The sequence below is a fragment of the Podarcis melisellensis genome (genome assembly GCF_964234715.1).
Source record: "Podarcis melisellensis genome assembly, chromosome: 2".
NCBI lineage: Eukaryota > Metazoa > Chordata > Lepidosauria > Squamata > Lacertidae > Podarcis > Podarcis melisellensis.
In genome coordinates this window covers 34,847,585-34,865,756 of record NC_138529.1, presented here as the reverse complement: position 1 = coordinate 34,865,756, position 18,172 = coordinate 34,847,585, and the positions used below count along the sequence as shown (strand labels likewise).

Here is an 18,172-nt window from a genome sequence, read left to right as displayed (position 1 = left end):
AAGATTGGAGTTCAACTCCCAGTTCATTTATGAAGTTCACTGGGTGACTTTGAGTAAATCGTTCATGCTCTGACTAGCTCCTTCACAGCATAGCTGTCAACCTTTCCCTTTTCTTGCAAGGAATCCTATTCGGAATAAGGGAATTTCCCTTAAAAAAGGGAGACGTTGACAGCTATGCTTCACAGGGTTGTTGTGAGAATGAAGGGAGGTAGCCCCAAGTCTCCCTGTCATCATATCTGGCTTTGTTCCTCCTCAGCCTAACCCTTGGAACTACCAACATAGCGCTTGTGGGTTTATGTGTTCCTCTCAGGACCTTCCTGGCCCCCACAGTGACTTCCTCGCCTTCCTTAACATTAGGTCTTCAATTTTTTGAAGGCTAATTGCAGTGTGGGGGCATTTGGGGGGGGGATCACCACTGGGAATGAAAATATAAATCGTCCCCGCCCCAGCTGTGCCCAACCTGATGAAATTGTGTTTGTGAAGGTGCTGCTAGGTTTGGAATAAACCTTCTATTGGCTACATCATCTCTTACGCTCAGCCATTAGGCCTGAAATTTGGTTCCAACAGAAGGTGATTTAATGCACAAAGTTAACCCTTTCCTTGGTTGCACTCTCCTGGAAGATTACTCCCCAATTAGATTTGAAAGAGTCTATTGGATTTAGTTTTTGAGCTTAATTGCAAAAGGCGAGGGAAAATGTAGTCAACAGAAGACTACAGTGGTACCTCAGGTTACATACGCTTCAGGTTACAGACTCCGCTAACCCAGAAATAGTACCTCGGGTTAAGAACTTTGCTTCAGGATGAGAACAGAAATCGGGTAGCAGGAGGCCCCATTAGCTAAAGTGGTGCTTCAGGTTAAGAACAGTTTCAGGTTAAGAACGGACCTCCGGAATGAATTAAGTTCTTAACCCGAGGTACCACTGTACTTTCGAGTCTAAGTGTTTGGTGGGAGGGGTGAGTGTGTAAGATGTGTGCATAGTTGCAGAGCATGTGTGTGTGGTGCCCCCAAAGTTTATTACATTCCCAAATATTCCCACTGCCCTAAAATAGTTGTTAATACCCTCTAATCAACCAGTCAGGTAATTCCACTGTCAGAACTGGGTCTGATGAAAAGTAGAAAACAGAGCTGAGTCTCATTAGCATACCAAATACTATTCACCTTTTTGGTTCTGGATCATTCTATGTAAGGGTTTCACAGACACATACAGTGGTACCTCGCAAGACGAATGCCTCGCAAGACAGAAAACTCGCAAGAAGAAAGAGTTTTCCATTTTTAGAGGTGCTTCGCCAGACGAATTTCCCTATGGGCTTGCTTCGCAAGAAGAAAGCCCATAGGGAAATCTCCGGGGACCTCTTTTAAAATGCTGGCGGTCGGGAGCAAAGACTTTCGCCCACCGGCAGCCTTCAGAAGACCTCTTCTGAAGGCTGGCAGGCGGCAAAAGTCTTTGCTCCCCCCCCCCCCGCCTGCCTTTTAAAATCGCCCCGGGACAGCAGAGGCTTCGCTGCCGCCCGCCAGCATTTTAAAATCGCCCCGGGACAGCGGAGAAGTCTCCGCTGTCCCGGGGGCCTTTAAAATGCTGGCGGGCGGCAGCAAAGCCCTCCTGTCCCCGGAGCTTGCGGGGCGGGAGGTGGGGAGAAGGGCTTTTCTTCCCACCGCCAGCCTTCAGAACAGCCTTCTGAAGGCTGGCGGTGGGAAGAAAAGCCCTTGTCCCCCCCCCCCAGCCTTCAGAAGAGGTCGGGGGACAGACTGTCCCCAGACCTGGTCTGAAGGCGGTTTCCATAGGAACGCATTGATTGATTTTCAATGCATTCCTATGGGAAACCGTGCTTCGCAAGACAAAAAACTCGCAAGAAAAAGAAATCGCGCAACGAATTAATTTTGTATTGCGAGGTACCACTGTAACGGGTAACAGACCTCTTTAATACCCTGTTCAAAATGAAGTAATGAAATAGAAATATCTTCTACTCCAATAAAAGAACAAGTGATTAAGTCATTACCTAAACGGTTCCCAGAATGTTATGTGATACATGTGACAACTGCAAACACAAGTTTGTTATGGCTGCTTTTGTTATAATACGTATAATTCATTTGGGCAACAGGAAGGATGGTTAGACTAATGATTTGGGGGGATCTTATTTTTTTAAGCATAGAATTCTTAAAATTGAAATGTCTTAAAATATACAGAAAGTAGTGAAAACACCAAGTATACTGATATTTGCTGCGGGAAGTCTTTTACCTTTCTATGTAGCAAATGTATGTCTTCCTTGCTCTCCAGATGTTTTTAGGATGAGGAGTCTCTGTTCTGTCTGCAGGCAGTTGTAACACAAACTGCATCAACTAATCTGCTGCAGTGTTGCAGGAGAGATAAGATGATCATTGCATATATATTTTAATCCCATAATTTTTCAAAGAAGTGCTGCTCAAGAGATTTAATTGCACATTATTTTTAAAAAGCAGTAACCCGATGATAAAATAAGAAAACAAAAAGATATGTTCAAACTATAATGGGAAGTTAAGCAGTAGCTACATAAGTATTCAAAATACTTAGGATGTAAATGAGCTTCCTCACTGCTCCAAAATGCACAAGTTCTATGTACAAAGCTCTTCTAAGGAGATAGAGACACTTAGTTTTCATCTCCTCTTGAAAATACGCGTTTTGCCTTTGTAGCAAACTATTTTGATCAGTTGTCTAGAGTAAATATTTTACCTTTGTCCTTGTGTCCCTCTTTTAAAAATGTTTTTGTTATAACTAAACACGTTATTTTGAATGTGTTTTTCTGCAAAGTATTGCCTCATATCTGTGAATGTAAGAAACTGAGGTAGTAAATGATGAGTGCATAGAGAAAAGCTTCTTCCCCCCTCTTGAGTTTTGACATAAATAGTTTTGACTATTTATGTGAGGGATTTTGCAGGCTCGAAGTCTGACAGCACCCAGATTGGGAAAATCTTATCTCAGTCCTTGACTTCTCTGCTGTTGAATTCTTTTTCCTCAAGTCATTATTTCAGGTTGTTTTGTGAATCAGAATTGAAGCACAGATATGTATACGGTAAGTTAAGTAATTTGGATGGCAGCTGTTAGTGTATCTGGAATAGCTTTCCCTCTTTTTCCATTTAAATGCTTTGAATTCAGAATTATTAGCATGAGGAGATTTTTTGCATTGTCCCTCTTCCTCTAACAGAATATCTTCATCTCCAGGTACAGTTATTCGCTGGGGTATGTATTTTGTACCACAAACAATTAAAAACAACAACACACTGCATTCAGAATAAGCCATACAGACAAGAACTAATGTATGGTTCCTTGTTTGGGGCAGAGATTAGGCTAAGAGACAAAAACCAGGAATGAATGTATAATCATAATGTTTAAATCCCAAATGTGTATGTTTTCGAAAGTCTAGCATTAAACTACATCTTAGTATAACATATAAAACTTAAAACCAATTAAAATTAATGGGTGTACGTTAAAGTCCATTGATTTCAATGGGTTTACTCTGACTAAAATTGGATTTTGCTGTATAACCAAAAGTTGTAAGGCACTTTAATCATTTAATAATCATCTATTATTACATATTTGGTTTTTCCAAGGACAGAAGCAAGCACTTAATTGCATGTGTTTTAGTGGAATAAAATGTATTTTAATAGGGCTCTAGTCCTACTATCATATAGTGTCAGATCAGAAGTAATCATTCTTAATCTGTTGTACAGGTGAATGTGACCTGGTTGAGATATTGTGCTTTCAGACTGAGCAGCTGTAAATGGTGTGGCTGTCTAATCATTTTTTTTCTTATTTGTCTTGTAATCTAAACTGAAACTTAGCATGTTGTAAAATGCGCAAAAGTATTGGATATCTTTAAAAAACATGTGCGTAACGGAAGGTGTTTGGAATGAAGGGCAACTTATGCATGTTTTTTTTTCTGTAGCGTTTACTTCAGAGGACACCTGCAAACAGATGTTTTTTATTGCTTTTTAATGGTCTAGATTCCTGTTTTGAGTTTATTGGAAACAATGTGGTTTTAGCAGTTACTGCTTTATGCTGTGAAACAGTATCACTTTTTCAGCTTTCATAATACTTAAAAGTAGAGGCTGATGTTAAATCTGGTGAAAAGATAAAATTCTTGCAGTAAGATAAAAGTATGTGATCACTGAATAATTGCTCAGTTAAGAGATTTGGGGCTTCCAATTGTTTTCCCAGGGCACTGTTTGGAGTAGGCAGAAGATAAAGAGCAAAGCAGTATTTTAGTCACCATAACGCAATAAGAATTTTTGTATCTAAGAAAACAGCTACTGGAAGAGCAGGAATTAGTCTCTTTGAAGCACGTGCCCTTGCTATTCTGAAGGGTAACACCGTTTATCTGAAAAAGAGAATTGCAGTGCCTGCTTTTTTTAGGGTGGTTCCATATAGTGCAGCATTGTTCTTTTATAGTTAGCTATACAGTGGTACCTCGGGTTAAGTACTTAATTCGTTCTGGTGGTCCGTTCTTGACCTGAAACTGCTCTTAACCTGAAGCACCACTTTAGCTAATGGGGCCTCCTGCCGTGCCGCCGGAGCACAATTTCTGTTCTCATCCTGAAGCAAAGTTCTTAACCCGAGGTACTATTTCTGGGTTAGCAGAGTCTGTAACCTGAAGCGTAAGTAACCTGAAGTGTATGTAACCCGAGGTACCACTGTAAATGTTGTTAAAACTGAGATTCCACACTACACTTAGTATAGCACTGTGCTCTATTCCTTAGCCAAGATCCATCTACAATGTTTACTTATAAGTGCCACTCAAAAGTTATTTCCAGTGTTAATGAAAAGTTTCCTGTTTTCAGATTCTGTCCATATTTCCTTCCTTTTGATTGTGGCCAGAAAGAAAAGTCCCGTCCCCCTCCCCGTCCCCGCCATATTGCCCTAGTGTCAGTCTCTGTTTGTTCCCTCAGGAGAAAGATTTAATTACTAATCATACTACATTATTTTCTCTTTTTGTTTTTTAATAGCAAAATAGTACTATTTTGTTGCGAGAAAATAATAGAGGAAATGATTATACTGTACCCTCATTGTCAGCTGAGCAGATACTGACACTAAAGGCAATTGCTATCACTAATCTGCTCATTCATCACAAAGTATGATAAAAAGGAAGGGGGAAGGAAAGAAGAAAGCTGTGGATGTATTTCCCTAAAAATAAAGCAGTCCCAATTACACAAGAGTTGCATACCCAGTGGGCCTATGCTACATTTTGCTATGGTTTGGGGCGCATTCATGAGAAGGGCTAACAACTAAGAAAGAGCTTAGCCAGCCACTAACAATTACCTGGAGTCTGTAGAAACTTGGAGCTGTAGCTGAGCAATTGGCAAAGCAATTTGATAACTAGCAGTATTAAAAAAAAAAAAACTTGTTTGCAGCCAGTATGCAGGCTAAGATTCATACTTAATAAGCTGTCAGGATGTCTGTTTAAAAGTGCATTATGCATTATAGAAATTGTGGCTTGAGCAAGGTGGTGTTGGCCCACTCCTTAGCCCTCAAAGACCTTTCTAGTATTAGAATATGGGTATGTTTAGAACAAAGACCTTTTGAGAGGATTATAATGAATGCAGCCATAATGGATTGCTTTTATGTTGGCACAATGGCTACCTGTATTACAGAACATCTGTGGAGCCATCTAGATAAGCGAGCTAATTTGTCAGCTGCCCCTTTTCACTTCCAAGCTAAAGGGCTGATTCTACTTCGTTTTGTGCAGTTCAGAAATAGTCCTGTTTTTTATTTGATAATTCTTTTACTTCCCAAATGCTGTTTTTTTTATAACAAGGAATACTTTACTAATTGTAGTAATAAGAGAAGTGGAATGATCTATTCTGCATTATCGAGTAATAAATGAGGTCTTTGAATCCAGTTCTTTACTACCACGTTGACCAGTTGTATACCTATACATTTTTAATAGGAAACATTCAGCAAATCATAATGGTAAAGGGACCCCTGACCATTAGGTCCATTCGTGACCGACTCTGGGGTTGTGACGCTCATCTCGCTTTATTGGCCGAGGGAGCTGGCGTACAGCTTCCGGGTCATGTGGCCAGCATGACTAAGCCACTTCTGGCGAACCAGAGCAGCACACGGAAACGCCATTTACGTTCCCACCAGAGCGGTACCTATTTATCTACTTGCACTTTGACATGCTTTCAAACTGCTAGGTTGGCAGGAGCAGGGACCGAGCAACAGGAGCTCACCCCGTCACGGGGATTCGAACCACTGACCATACGATCGGCAAGTCCTAGGCACTGAGGTTTTACCCACAGCGCCACCCGCGTCCCTAATCATAACCATGCCTAAAATCGAACCTTGAGAGCTTGTGTACTGACATCTCTACTTTCAGCAAATGCAACTAAATTGTACATGTGAAAAGGAAGATGAGAGAGAAAACCTAGCGCAATATATGTTTAGAGGTAGAGCAGAAGTGTGAAAATTCAGTAGTCTGGATTTGTGAAGTGACTTTGTCCACCTTCTATTACCTCAGCATCTATGATTTCTTGTTGCTGTAGATGCATTGTACAAAACTGTGTCCATTTGAAATTGAAATTCAGCTCCTATAATACATTTTATTTAAAAAATGTAGTTGTGGGGGAAGGTACAGGAGCAGAAAAATTAAATGCCTCTGTTTTGATTTATTATGAATATTATTAACTTGCAGTACTTCAGACCACAGTCATAGCCCTGTGTTAAGGTTGAGTGGCACAATGAGAAATTGGGCGAAGGGCAGTAGATTCTATGGCTTATTGTTCAAAATGGCTCAGCAGTTTGTTTTGAAACTTGGCAGCGTAGGAAAAGTGTTTGTGTGATCTTTGCAAAATTCAGGGTAGAAATTAAAAGAAATTGCTTGTATTGAATGAAATAAGTATTTGATGAGGGACTCTGGCACCTTGACTGATATTGCAAGCTTTCCTCCCATAGACTTCTCTGTGCTGATTTTTCTGGAGAGACTTCTGTTTCTACTGCAGGCTTTATAAAATGAGTTGTTTTAGGTAAAGGGTGGGGGACATCTAGAATGCACTTTTTACCTCTGAGTGTTGTAATATGTTTGCAGTTTTTAATAAAAAGGCATTTTTTTTCTTCTTTCTTTCTGGTTTTGTTTTAGCTCTTTTCAGCCAGAACTCACCAGAACTCAGTTCCGGCACCTCTCTGGTGGGCAACATTGCTATTATAACTTCTTATTCTAGAAAAATAGCACTGGCACAAGCAAGAACCTTCACCTAAATTCAGTTAAATAATTTGAAAAGGGCATTTTTTTTTGCCAGTGTTGGTCAACAGACTTGCTTATTCTGCTGTGCAATGATTTCTGTCTATGCAATGGTTTCTATCTAATGTTAGCCTCTAGAACTTGCTATTGATAACCAAGATTCTCAGAGACCAGGCCTTGAAGAGTTTATAGTTCAGGTAGGCCAAGATGTTAAAATTTCGGTGTTAAAGGAGATGAGCAGAAAAAAATCACAGGGTATAAGTAAAAATAGTTTTGAGCTGTGTGTGGGAGAGAAGGAAATATTTCTGATGTGCACAGCAGCTGGATTTCTGGCAGGCAGTTTTTGTAGGCACAGCAGAGACTTCACGGAAGAAAGGTAGGCGGGAGATTTTAGGGCGGCTATGCTTGGTTTAGCTGCTGAATTCCCTATTTAAAGGATAATTGCCAGTTGATCTGAAAACCTTCAGCTGGGCCTTCTCCTGTACCTTTCACAACCATACAATATGCAGAAATCAACCAGGGTGATTGGAGGGTATAGGAATCAACATAATCTCCTGCTCATGTCACCCAAAGAACTTGTTAACACGCAGAGATGCAGTGGCAGCCAGTAAAAGTTGGCAGTTTCAGTTTAAAAGATGCCTGATGAGAGAGTTATAGACATAGCCTTTTCAAGACTCGGGTGTATATTAGACGATGTGTTTGTGCCACATCTTGCTTCACTCCCCCACCTAAATTCCATCCTCAACATCCTGTATATTTCTGGGAAGAAGAATGTGGTGCGGCATACTCTTGCCGGTTAAACTAAAGACGCCAGTAGAAATAGCATGTAAATGTGATATAGGCACATATCTAATTCTTTCTTAGATTTCTTACTTACCCTTCATTGCAAGGTCCCAGGGTGGGCTCTAGTTGGAATATCCAGGGCTTTTTTTCAGCCGGAACTTTCCAGAACTCAGTTTTGGCACCTCTCAGGTGGACGCCATTGCCATTATAAGAGAACAGGGGAGGCGTTCATGGTGAGTTCCAGCACTCCTTTTTCTAGAAAAATAGCACTGGGTGCATCTATAGTAAAACCCTTACTACAGTACTACCTGCAGACCTGTAATTTTTCAGAATTGTACCTGCCATTTTATACTGCATCATTTTTATGCAGAGGCTAATAGTGCGTCAAAGATTAAGCACACAATTATTGCACATTTTCAGGTTATGACCTTCAAGTCTTCATTTGAACTATGACATGAATCAGATGTGAATGTTCTTAGTATTATATGCCATTTTGCTGTTGGTAAATAATTTTGAGCACAGGGCATAATCTAAATAAGCAGTAGAACTGATCCCTTCCCAATATTTTCTATGCAGTTTTTAAAAGTTTGAGTAGATATGGAACACCCTCCCTTCAGATGTCAAGGAGACAAAGAACTACATAACTTTTAGAAGACACCTGAAGTCAACCCTGTATCGGGAAGTTTTTAATGTTCGATGTTTTACTATGTTTTATATATGCTGTAAGGGACGCGGGTGGCGCTGTGGGTAAAACCTCAGCGCCTAGGACTTGCCGATCGTCAGGTTGGCGGTTCGAATCCCCACGGCGGAGTGCGCTCCCGTTGCTCGGTCCCAGCGCCTGCCCACCTAGCAGTTCGAAAGCACCCCCAGGTACAAGTAGATAAATAGGGACCGCTTACTAGCGGGAAGGTAAACGGCGTATCCGTGTGCTGCGCTGGCTCACCAGATGCAGCTTGTCACGCTGGCCACGTGACCCGGAAGTGTCTTCGGACAGCGCTGGCCCCCGGCCTCTTAAGCGAGATGGGCGCGCAACCCCAGAGTCAGACACGACTGGCCCGTACGGGCAGGGGTACCTTTACCTTTACCTATATATGCTGTAAGCTGCTCAGAGTAGCTGGGGAAACTCAGCCAGATGGGAGTGGTATAAACAATAAAATTATTGTTTTTAGTAGCAGTACTAGTAGTAGTAGATTTTCCTATTCTCATAGGAGGCCTCTCCTTATTGGTCACAGGCTTCTTCTCACTCATATCTCCCTTGTATTTTCAGGGTGTACCTACTATTTATCCTTTTAGAAAGCAATTACTCTTTGCCCAGCTTCCAAGGTTATGTGGCAATAATACAGGGCAGAAAAGTGCCCTGTAACTGTTTTTGAGCAGGCTTCGTTACAAATGAAGACACACAACTAAGGACTCTAACCTTTCTCTCTTCCCTCCTTCCCCTCTGAGGGGCCTGGTGTCCTATCCATCACTTCAGTCTTTGCAGCTTCCTGGAGTCTAGGTGGGTGTGGATGATGAATAGAAACTGTTTGCTGTTGATAAGAAAAGTATTATTTTGGTGTACCGATGTGAGGCACTTTCTCCTGATAGTGCCTTCCTTCACTGTGCTACCTGATCTCTTTAGAAGCCAGGTGAGGAAGACCTTGCTGGAAATATGCTTTCTAAAGCTTTCCCACTTCATGCAAAAGGATGTGGATTAGTCTTGCTGTTTTTACATTAAAGAAGCAATGAATTGTGTTCAGCTACATGCATGCATGAAAAGCATGAAGCCTATTCTTCCCAGATTTCTTAGGCTGGGCATCTAGAAATTCCTATCTATAATGGGTGAGATGTGTTATTTCATTTGTACCATACTTAAATTCGCTGTCCCATTTTTAAAGTTGTCAATTAATTTTGTCCCTTGTTTCTAGCACTGGATTGTTGTCTACTGCTCTTACTATAGTAAGTGTACAAATGGATTTTCTTATAAAGTGGTTTGTACCATGTCTGGACCAAGTATTGGCACTAGGGACAAGTTCTCTGTACCCCTGTCATTTCATTGTCCTGGGAAAGCCTTTGGAGAACAGTTTCCAGTTGCTATTTTAGACCTCACTTTTTAAGGTGGTGTTTCTGTGAATGCATGATTACAGTAGAATTTACAGTAGAATTGGAAGTGGAATATTAAAGTAGCTTGATTAGGCAAGTTCCAGACACGTCATTTAAAGTCTACACAGGTGGCTGGGTTTGCCATACAAGGGTAACTTGTTTCCTAGAAATCTAAGGATGCCTTCCAATATGTTGCTGCTGCTGTCTTCAAGAAATGAGCAGACATGCAAAAGACTAATGCCTAGAAAGTGGTGTTTTCAGGCAAAGTGTAAACTGATCCAAGAAGCTACCTTAGACCAAATCAGCTCATTGGTCCATGTACAGTGGTACCTCGGGTTACAAACGCTCCAGGTTACAGACACTTCCGGTTACAGACTCCACTAACCCAGAAATAGTACCTCGGATTAAGAACTTTGCTTCAGGATGAGAACAGAAATCATGCGGCAGCAGCGGGAGACCCCATTAGCTAAAGTGATACCTCAGGTTAAGAACAGTTTCAGGTTAAGAAGGGACCTCCAGAACGAATTAAGTTCTTAACCCGAAGTATCACTGTAGTTTAGTGTTGTTTCAGCAGCTACTCCCTAGGACTATGGACACAAATTTTTCCAAGACTGAACCTGGGCCCTTTGGCCTGCACATGTTCTACTCCTGAGCTGCAGCCCATCCTGTTCAGTGTGTTCCTGGCATGCTTTTCCTGCCCTCCAAAGAGGCTTTGTGGGATTGCACAAGCTACAAAGAAGAAACTAGTCTTGGCTATAACCATTCTTAAAGTGATCCTTTGCAATTGTGAATCCTGACTACCTTTTCTGACACAGGGTTGCTGCCCGTTAGTTGGCAGATTCTTCAGACAACCAAAAGAAATGCGGAGAGGCGGAGCTTGTACTAATTTATAGTTGCCCGAAGATTGCCTCCCCTCTAAGTTAACTGTGTGCTAACCCTCTCATGAGGAGCAAGCCAGGCTCTAGCTCTTTGCCCAGTAGTGGAGCATGAAGGAGAAGTGAAGTGATGAACCAGGAACGGCACCTTTGGGTCATAGTAGATAATGTAAAATGATGCATGTTGGGGCAAAATATCTTTATTTCACATATACACATATGGGATGTGAACTGGTGGTGATAGACCAGGAATTGAGACCTTGGGGTCATAGTAGAAGGCTTACTGAAGATGTGGCGGCTGTGAAAAAGGCAAATTCCATGCTAGGGAATAGGAAATAAAATTGCCAATATCACAGTGATATTACACAAATCTGTAGTGCAACCACATTTGGAATACTGTTCTGGTCAACTCACCTCGAAAAGGATCTTGTAGAGTTGAGAAGTTCAGAAAAGGGCAACCAAAATGATCAAGGGGTTGGAGCATCTTCCCTGTGATGAAAGGTTGCAATGTTTGGGACTTTTTAGCTTGGAGAAAAGGTGAGTAGGAGGCAACCATAGAAGTTTATAAAATTATGCATGACATAGAGAAAGGTTTTTCCCCCTCACATAATGCCAGAACTCATGGAGATGCAATGAAGCTGAATTCAGGAACAGAAAGGTACTTCTCTACATAGCATATAGTTGGAACTCCCTCCACAGAAGTCCATGGTGGCCACCAACCTAGATGTCTTTAGAAGAGGATTAGACAGATTATGAAGGAGGAGGCTATCAATGGCTACCAACAACCATGGCTGTGCTCTCCTTCCACCGTTGGAAGCAGCGATGCTTCTGAATACCAGTTACTGGGAACCACAGGAGGAGCGAGTGCTTGTGGGTTTCCCACAGGCATCTGGTTGGCCTCCACGAGAACAGGAGGCTGGTCTAGATGGGCCAGTGGCTCTTCCGGTGTTCTCTGTTGAATTGGTGCAGTGCAGGCATGACTTCCCCATCTCAGTGAGAGCCAAACTAGGGGAAATGTTGGTAGAGTGAGTCAACTCGAAAGAAAGAATGCAGCCAAGGAGATCAAATCAAGGCTGCATTCAGGAGGGAACAGGGTTTAACCCTTTATGCCGGTGCCATTTCCCACTCTTGAAAATCGCTTTCTCAGCAGCAGTTCTTTGCTCCACAGCAAGAAAATATGCATGTACCCTCCACACCATGGGAGGTTAACACTAAGGAAACAGTTCAAGAGGAAAGATTAACCCCCCTCTCTTTCTCTCATCCAGTTTTCCTAGCTAAGTTTATCTTCTAAAAATAAGGGAAGCCACATCATGAATCTGCTAACCTCTTCTCCAGTTTGACTCTGTGATTGAGGCCTGGGTGATGTTAATATTGTGTGTTTTGAACTTGACTTGAAATGTGCAGAGATTATAATTATGGGTTTTTAAAATGTATATTTCAGTCATATTGATAGATGTCATTAAATTCTTTATATTTATGAAAAGCTAAGAACAAGAGAAGCTTAGTTTTGTTACATACTTACATTTTGTAACTTTCAAAAGTTATTGGGGACAGATAAAGCAGAATAGACATTGTTTTTGCATTTAAATGAAACTAATTGATAATAAAAAAAGATTTGTTTTATGAGCCTGAGTTTGAAACAGTACACAAAAGGAAGCCAAGTAGATCTGATTGACTAAACTCAAGTTTTTAAAAGTGAAACAATTGCAGCAGTCTAGCCTAAATGCAGTTTCGTTGTTTCTAATGTCTTAAGAGTTATGATAACTGTTTGCCAAATTTTGCTGATGACTGGCAATCAATAGGCATAGTCAATACAAATAAGGATTAGGAAAGTAATGCATGACCTCAGAATAGAGAAATAGAAATTGGATGAAATTTGATAGTGCAGAGTGTAAGGTCATGTAGTTGGGGACTAGTAATAAGCACTTCTGCCGTCTCCTGTGGGCTCATCAGCTAGCAGCAGAATTGCCCTGGGAGGAATGGGAGGCGATCTAGGGGATTGCACAATGACCAAATGACAAAAAATGATGCAGCTACAAAGGACGCAGGTTTGAGGCAAGTAAGGCTTTCTAATAATAGGTGCTAAGTAAATATTAAGGCGTTGGTGGGACTGACCTGGAATAAAACATGCAATTTATCTCTCCTGCTCAAGGAAGGTAACGGAAAAGCTGCAACAAAAGCACTTTAAAAACATACACACACACCCCTAAAACCTAAAGATGGGAGATGCATTTGGCTTGGCAAAAAAAAGCCGAGAGCAGGAGATGGATGTCCTTTGACACAGAGGTATTAATACATTAGAGATAATTACACTTTTGAATGATAGAAAAGCTGTGTGCATTTTGCAAATAGTAAGCTGCTGTTGCTCTCCTATCCTCAGGTGATAAAGGATATGGTTTGATTGATCTCTTGATAGCATGTGTGTGTGGAATCTATTGCAGTTATGAACATGTTAGAGTAGACCAGGGACGTCCAACTTCCAAGAAACTGCGATCCACTCCCACTATAATAATAAAAAAAAAACTGGCAGTGATCTACCCATTAGATTGACCAGAGCTGCTCCCCCGCTTTTTTTGGGGGGGGGGAGGGGAGGCCAGGATACCACGATCAACCAGAAACGACCAGGGACATCCTGCAATCGACCAGTATATTGCGATCCGCCGGTTGGACAGGCCAGGAGTAGGCTGATTCAGGCGTCATGCAGAAACCATGGTTTAACTATATAGTCAAAGCTTTCTGCCTGTTCACGTTCACCCTTTCCCCTCTTATGCCAGGTTCTCTCAGTTTGGGCAAACAGACCATAATTTGCCATAGCTGAAATGAAGTTAGCAAGCTCATTGGTTGGCTACCAGATCTGTAATGCAGTGAACATAAATTCGCTCCAGTTTGAAAAAGGAAGATTCCTCTTAAGTTTTCCAGCCTTTTTTTTCCTATACTGGGCTTTGGCAACAAAGGGTGGCGTACAGAAAGGAAAAAGTATACAATGCTGCTAAAGTGTCTGCTGTACTTTCTGATTGACTTTCTCACGGTCCTGTTGTTTAAGTCTGTGAAGCTTTGCACAGTGTAGTGCACCCCACTAGCAACCTGATACTTAGAGTCAGTTGGGTAGATGCACTGCCTGCAGAGTAAGGAAAGCACTATTACAATTGCCCACAGTAGGCTACATGCTGCACTTTAAAACAGGAGGCAGTTCTTTCCTAATAGTCATGCTGGCTATGAAAATTCACCACCTCAGTGATCCAGTCTACTAAATTAGATTTACATGAAGACATTGTTTCAACGGCTTTAAAAAAGTACACTTGGATAGTCTCACTTTCAATAGAAAACAGAAATTTTGTGCGTTTGTCAATATACAATATTTCTTAGCCTAAGTACAGTGGAACCTCGATTTTCGAGCGTCTTGGAAGTTGAACGTTTCGGCTTTTGAACACCGAAAACCCAGAAGTAACTGCTTCGGTTTTCAAACAATTTTCAGAAGCCAAACATGCCATTTGGCTTCCGTTTTGAGTTTCCCTATTGTATTGAGGCTTCTGCTTTCAGTTTTTGGTTTTCAAATGTTTTGGAAGTCGAACGGTCTTCCAGAATGGATTACATTCGAAAACCAAGGTTCCACTGTACAAGGAAAGATTTTCTTTTTTTAAAGGCTTTGGGTTTTCTATGTTTTCATCACCACAATTTATGCCATACCTATGATGACTGACAGTTGCGAACAATATACTTTCATTTCATTTCATTTCATTTTTTACATAATATATTTAAAAGCAGTGGTAGATATGCAATTGGTGTTCCTAGTGGCATTGAACCAGTGGAAGCATCTTCTGTGAGCATCCCCACTGGCTGGGGAGAATGATGGTTGTAATCATATGGGGGAGCACCAGGTTGGGGAAGGGTGCCTTATTCCGCTTTTCACCACTTGATGCAAAGATACGTCAGGTGCCTGCATTAGTTCTTTAAAGCCAGGATTGGTAGCCAGAGTAGTCTCATTTGTGGTTTCTTCTAGCCTTTAAGAGCATGCAATAGCAAGCAGAAGAGGCAGCCATAATTTTTTTGAAACAAATTGGGGAGGGGACACAAAAATGGGGGGACTCCCCCCTATTTTTCTGATTTATTCCCAGGCTTTCACATTGCTATAAATGATGTTTAGGAGCTTAGCACTGTAAGCATTCTCCGTTCTGTGTTGCTGCCTCTTTTCTCTTGTGCATTTCCACCCTTCAAGAGTAACTGGAAGTGGGGGGGGAAAGTCAGTGAAGTGTGACGCCATTAAGTACCTAACAGGATAAACCTGACATAGCATATATGTCTGTCTGCAGCTCAAACGTGCATAGCTCTTGGGTAATGAGAAATGAATATGCATTGGCAAATGACAAGGGAGAAGGGGGTGGCATTGCTTCGAAGAGGGAATGTGCTTTGCTTTGAATGAATCTGAAGAATTCATTAACATAAATGCAGTAGTCAAATAATACTTCCTGGCAGATGCTTTAGAAGAATATTTAAATGATTGGACTAGTGGAGGTGGTTGTGTATGAGCACATATGCTTAGGAATTTTAGTTAAAATATGTGGCTATTCTCCGACCCTATTCTCAGCTGTAGAAAGAGGCATTGTGGTGATGTGAGAGTGGTAAAGATATTTTTCTCAAGATAGAAAAGGAAATCTGGTGCTGCTATCCAGTACAATACAACGCTGGGGAAATTTACTAAAAAAGCAAAATAATAGTGTATGAAGCTCAGAGAGACTTTTGGCTCCCAGTCATTCTGTGCTCTGAGAGAGATTGTTTTCTTGAACTTCTCAGCAGATGATGGCCAATTATCTATGAGCCCCATTCCAGACAATATAGAGGTACTGCTTAGTTGAGTGGTGGTCATCCTGTTCTGGAGGTGGTGGCACTCCTCTTAAAATGATCAGGTGCACTGTTGAGGGGTGTTCATTGATCCAGCTTTGATAAGCAGGGAATCAAGAGGCCTCTGTGGCTTAGTCTGATATGCTGATTGCAGCCCTGCCTGCCTTCCGTTACCTGCCTGTTTGGATCACCGCAGTGTGTTATGTGGAGTTTCCTTTGAAACAGTCCAGAACCAGTAAGCCTGGGAAGAGGCAGCTTGATGGTTAACCTGCACTGGACAACTGAATGTATTATGTTAGTGCTTCATCATTTGTGCTGGCTTCCAGACCATCTCTAAGGACAGTTCAGCATGTTGGTTTTGACTTTGAAAGTCCATAACAGCTTGGGACTAGGGTACTTGAAAAGTCCTCTCCTCCCATTTTCCTTTATCCAGTCTTAGAGAACGGTGTCAGATGATGATTTCAAAGTGGCACTGCAAAGTGAAGCATGATAGGTGCCCACTATGTGGAAAGCTATTTCAGTGATGGTGCTATGTCTATGGAATAGTCTTCCCAGGGAGGCTCACCTAGTTCCTCCTAATTTCAGCACCAGATAAAGGTCTCCACCCACTTCCAGGCACCTTAAGGTTTTTAAAGATCTCTTCTAACTTACTAATCTTTTCAGAATTGAGTTAACCTTGTGTTAATGTTTCATTGTTGGTCCCCCCTCCTTTTTTTAAAAAAAAGATTGATAACTGTAAGTTATCCAGAGAGCACTTTTTTGGGGCAGCATGTAATTGTTGTAAATAAAGAAGTAAAACTTCAATCACAACCATTTCTCACACACTATTCTTAGGCCATATGGTGTTGTAGAGTGTCTAATGCTCATAAATTAGCTTTCCGTTTATTCCAGGACCTAATAGGAGAGTACAAATATAATATCAAAGAAAATTACATGGATATGGCTCAGATTGCCAAGACTGCTTTTTTCCTTGCCTTTATATGAGTAATCTTTACTGTTTTGGTACAGAATCATGTAACATTTGTAGTTGACAGATGCTTCATAAATCAATTTTCTCTACTATTAAGTGCTATGTCATTCAGAAGGGACACTGACTGTCTTAATACTACTTCTGTCATCAACATTGGAGGTAGAGATGCTGGTGAATTGTATTTGGAACCCAGTCAAAGTTGCACTAGACTTTTACAGGATGTTAAGTCCGACAGATTCCAGAATAACCCTTTGTGTTTATTACAGTCTATGGCACATCAATGACCTAATGGTAAAGAATAGCCAATCTGAAATGTGGTGGATTTTGGATCTTCCAGTCACAGAAATCTGGATTGCAGAGTGAAACCACATAGCTCCACCTTGTTTCCTAATTGAGGAGAAATTTCCCAGCACATTACTGATTTGTAAGAAGCAAAGGGCTTTCCCCTCAGTGGTAACTGGCCCATCATCTAGATCAAAATGCATTTTATAGAGTGGCTATTGATTAGTCTCTCAGACTGCATCCATGGACAGGCGGGAGCAATATAATTCAGATGTGCAAGGCAGGGATGGGTTTGGTACCTTGGTAAATAAAATTTGCAACATCATTTTGACTTCAAACTATTACTTATAATTTCTTAAAATAAAATTTAATTATAACTTGCTTTAAAAATATTTTTTTTAATCTCTGAGTGGTATACATAAAACAGTTACGTTAAAATCAACAAACATATAACTCAAGTTTTTGGCAGGCATCTGAACAAGTGCAATGAAGGAGTCTCCTTAATGTCTATAGGCAGGAGCAAGAGATGTGCAGTTCTGTGCATCAGCAGTGGTGGATACCTTTGTCTTGATGTTAAAAGGCGTGGGGGAACTTGCTAGGACTCCATGTTACCCCTATAATCCCACTTGCATGAAAGCAAAACATATATTCCCATAGTTTAAACAAGCAAAAATATGCATTCTGTATAATACACAGGCAGTTCAGGGCAGTAAAGCCCCATTCCTTTACACATACATATAGATTTAAGTGCTTTTAAAATATTTGCAAAATATTTTAAAATAGTTTTGTTATCCAGGAAAGAGGGAAAAGAAGTGTGGAGCTGAGAATCTTGCCCTGTGACCTCACCTGCTGTGTTACCAATGAACTTTTAAGCTAGGCTAGATAACCATAAGGACTAGAAACTTGATTTAATGAAAAATGCTGAGATGATGATGCTGAATTCTGGCCCATATCATATTTCTACAGGCACTTTTGACTGTAGTAGGAAAGCAAGGCTAGAGGGTGCCATATAGTTCTGTAAATATGGGGGGGGGGAACCTATTCCCTATATGAATTTCCATCTGTTTACTTTTCCAAGACTTTTTACTTCTCTTATTTCCACTAGCACATCTTCTACAGAAGAACATAC

The 18,172-nt window shown here is 41.1% G+C and overlaps 2 protein-coding genes across 3 annotated transcripts in view; one reads left to right on the top strand and one right to left on the bottom strand.

Moving 5' to 3' along the window:
- Positions 1 to 2,256, bottom strand: part of AANAT (aralkylamine N-acetyltransferase) — a 28,160-nt gene extending 25,904 nt beyond the window's left edge. Inside the window, exon 1 of the mRNA XM_081898070.1 lies at positions 2,238 to 2,256. The gene's annotated coding sequence lies outside the window, so the exon portion shown is untranslated. The remainder of the gene's footprint in view (positions 1 to 2,237) is intronic.
- The window catches only part of UBE2O (ubiquitin conjugating enzyme E2 O), a 60,841-nt gene that overhangs the window by 8,462 nt on the left and 34,207 nt on the right, over positions 1 to 18,172 (top strand). The window lies entirely within an intron of this gene.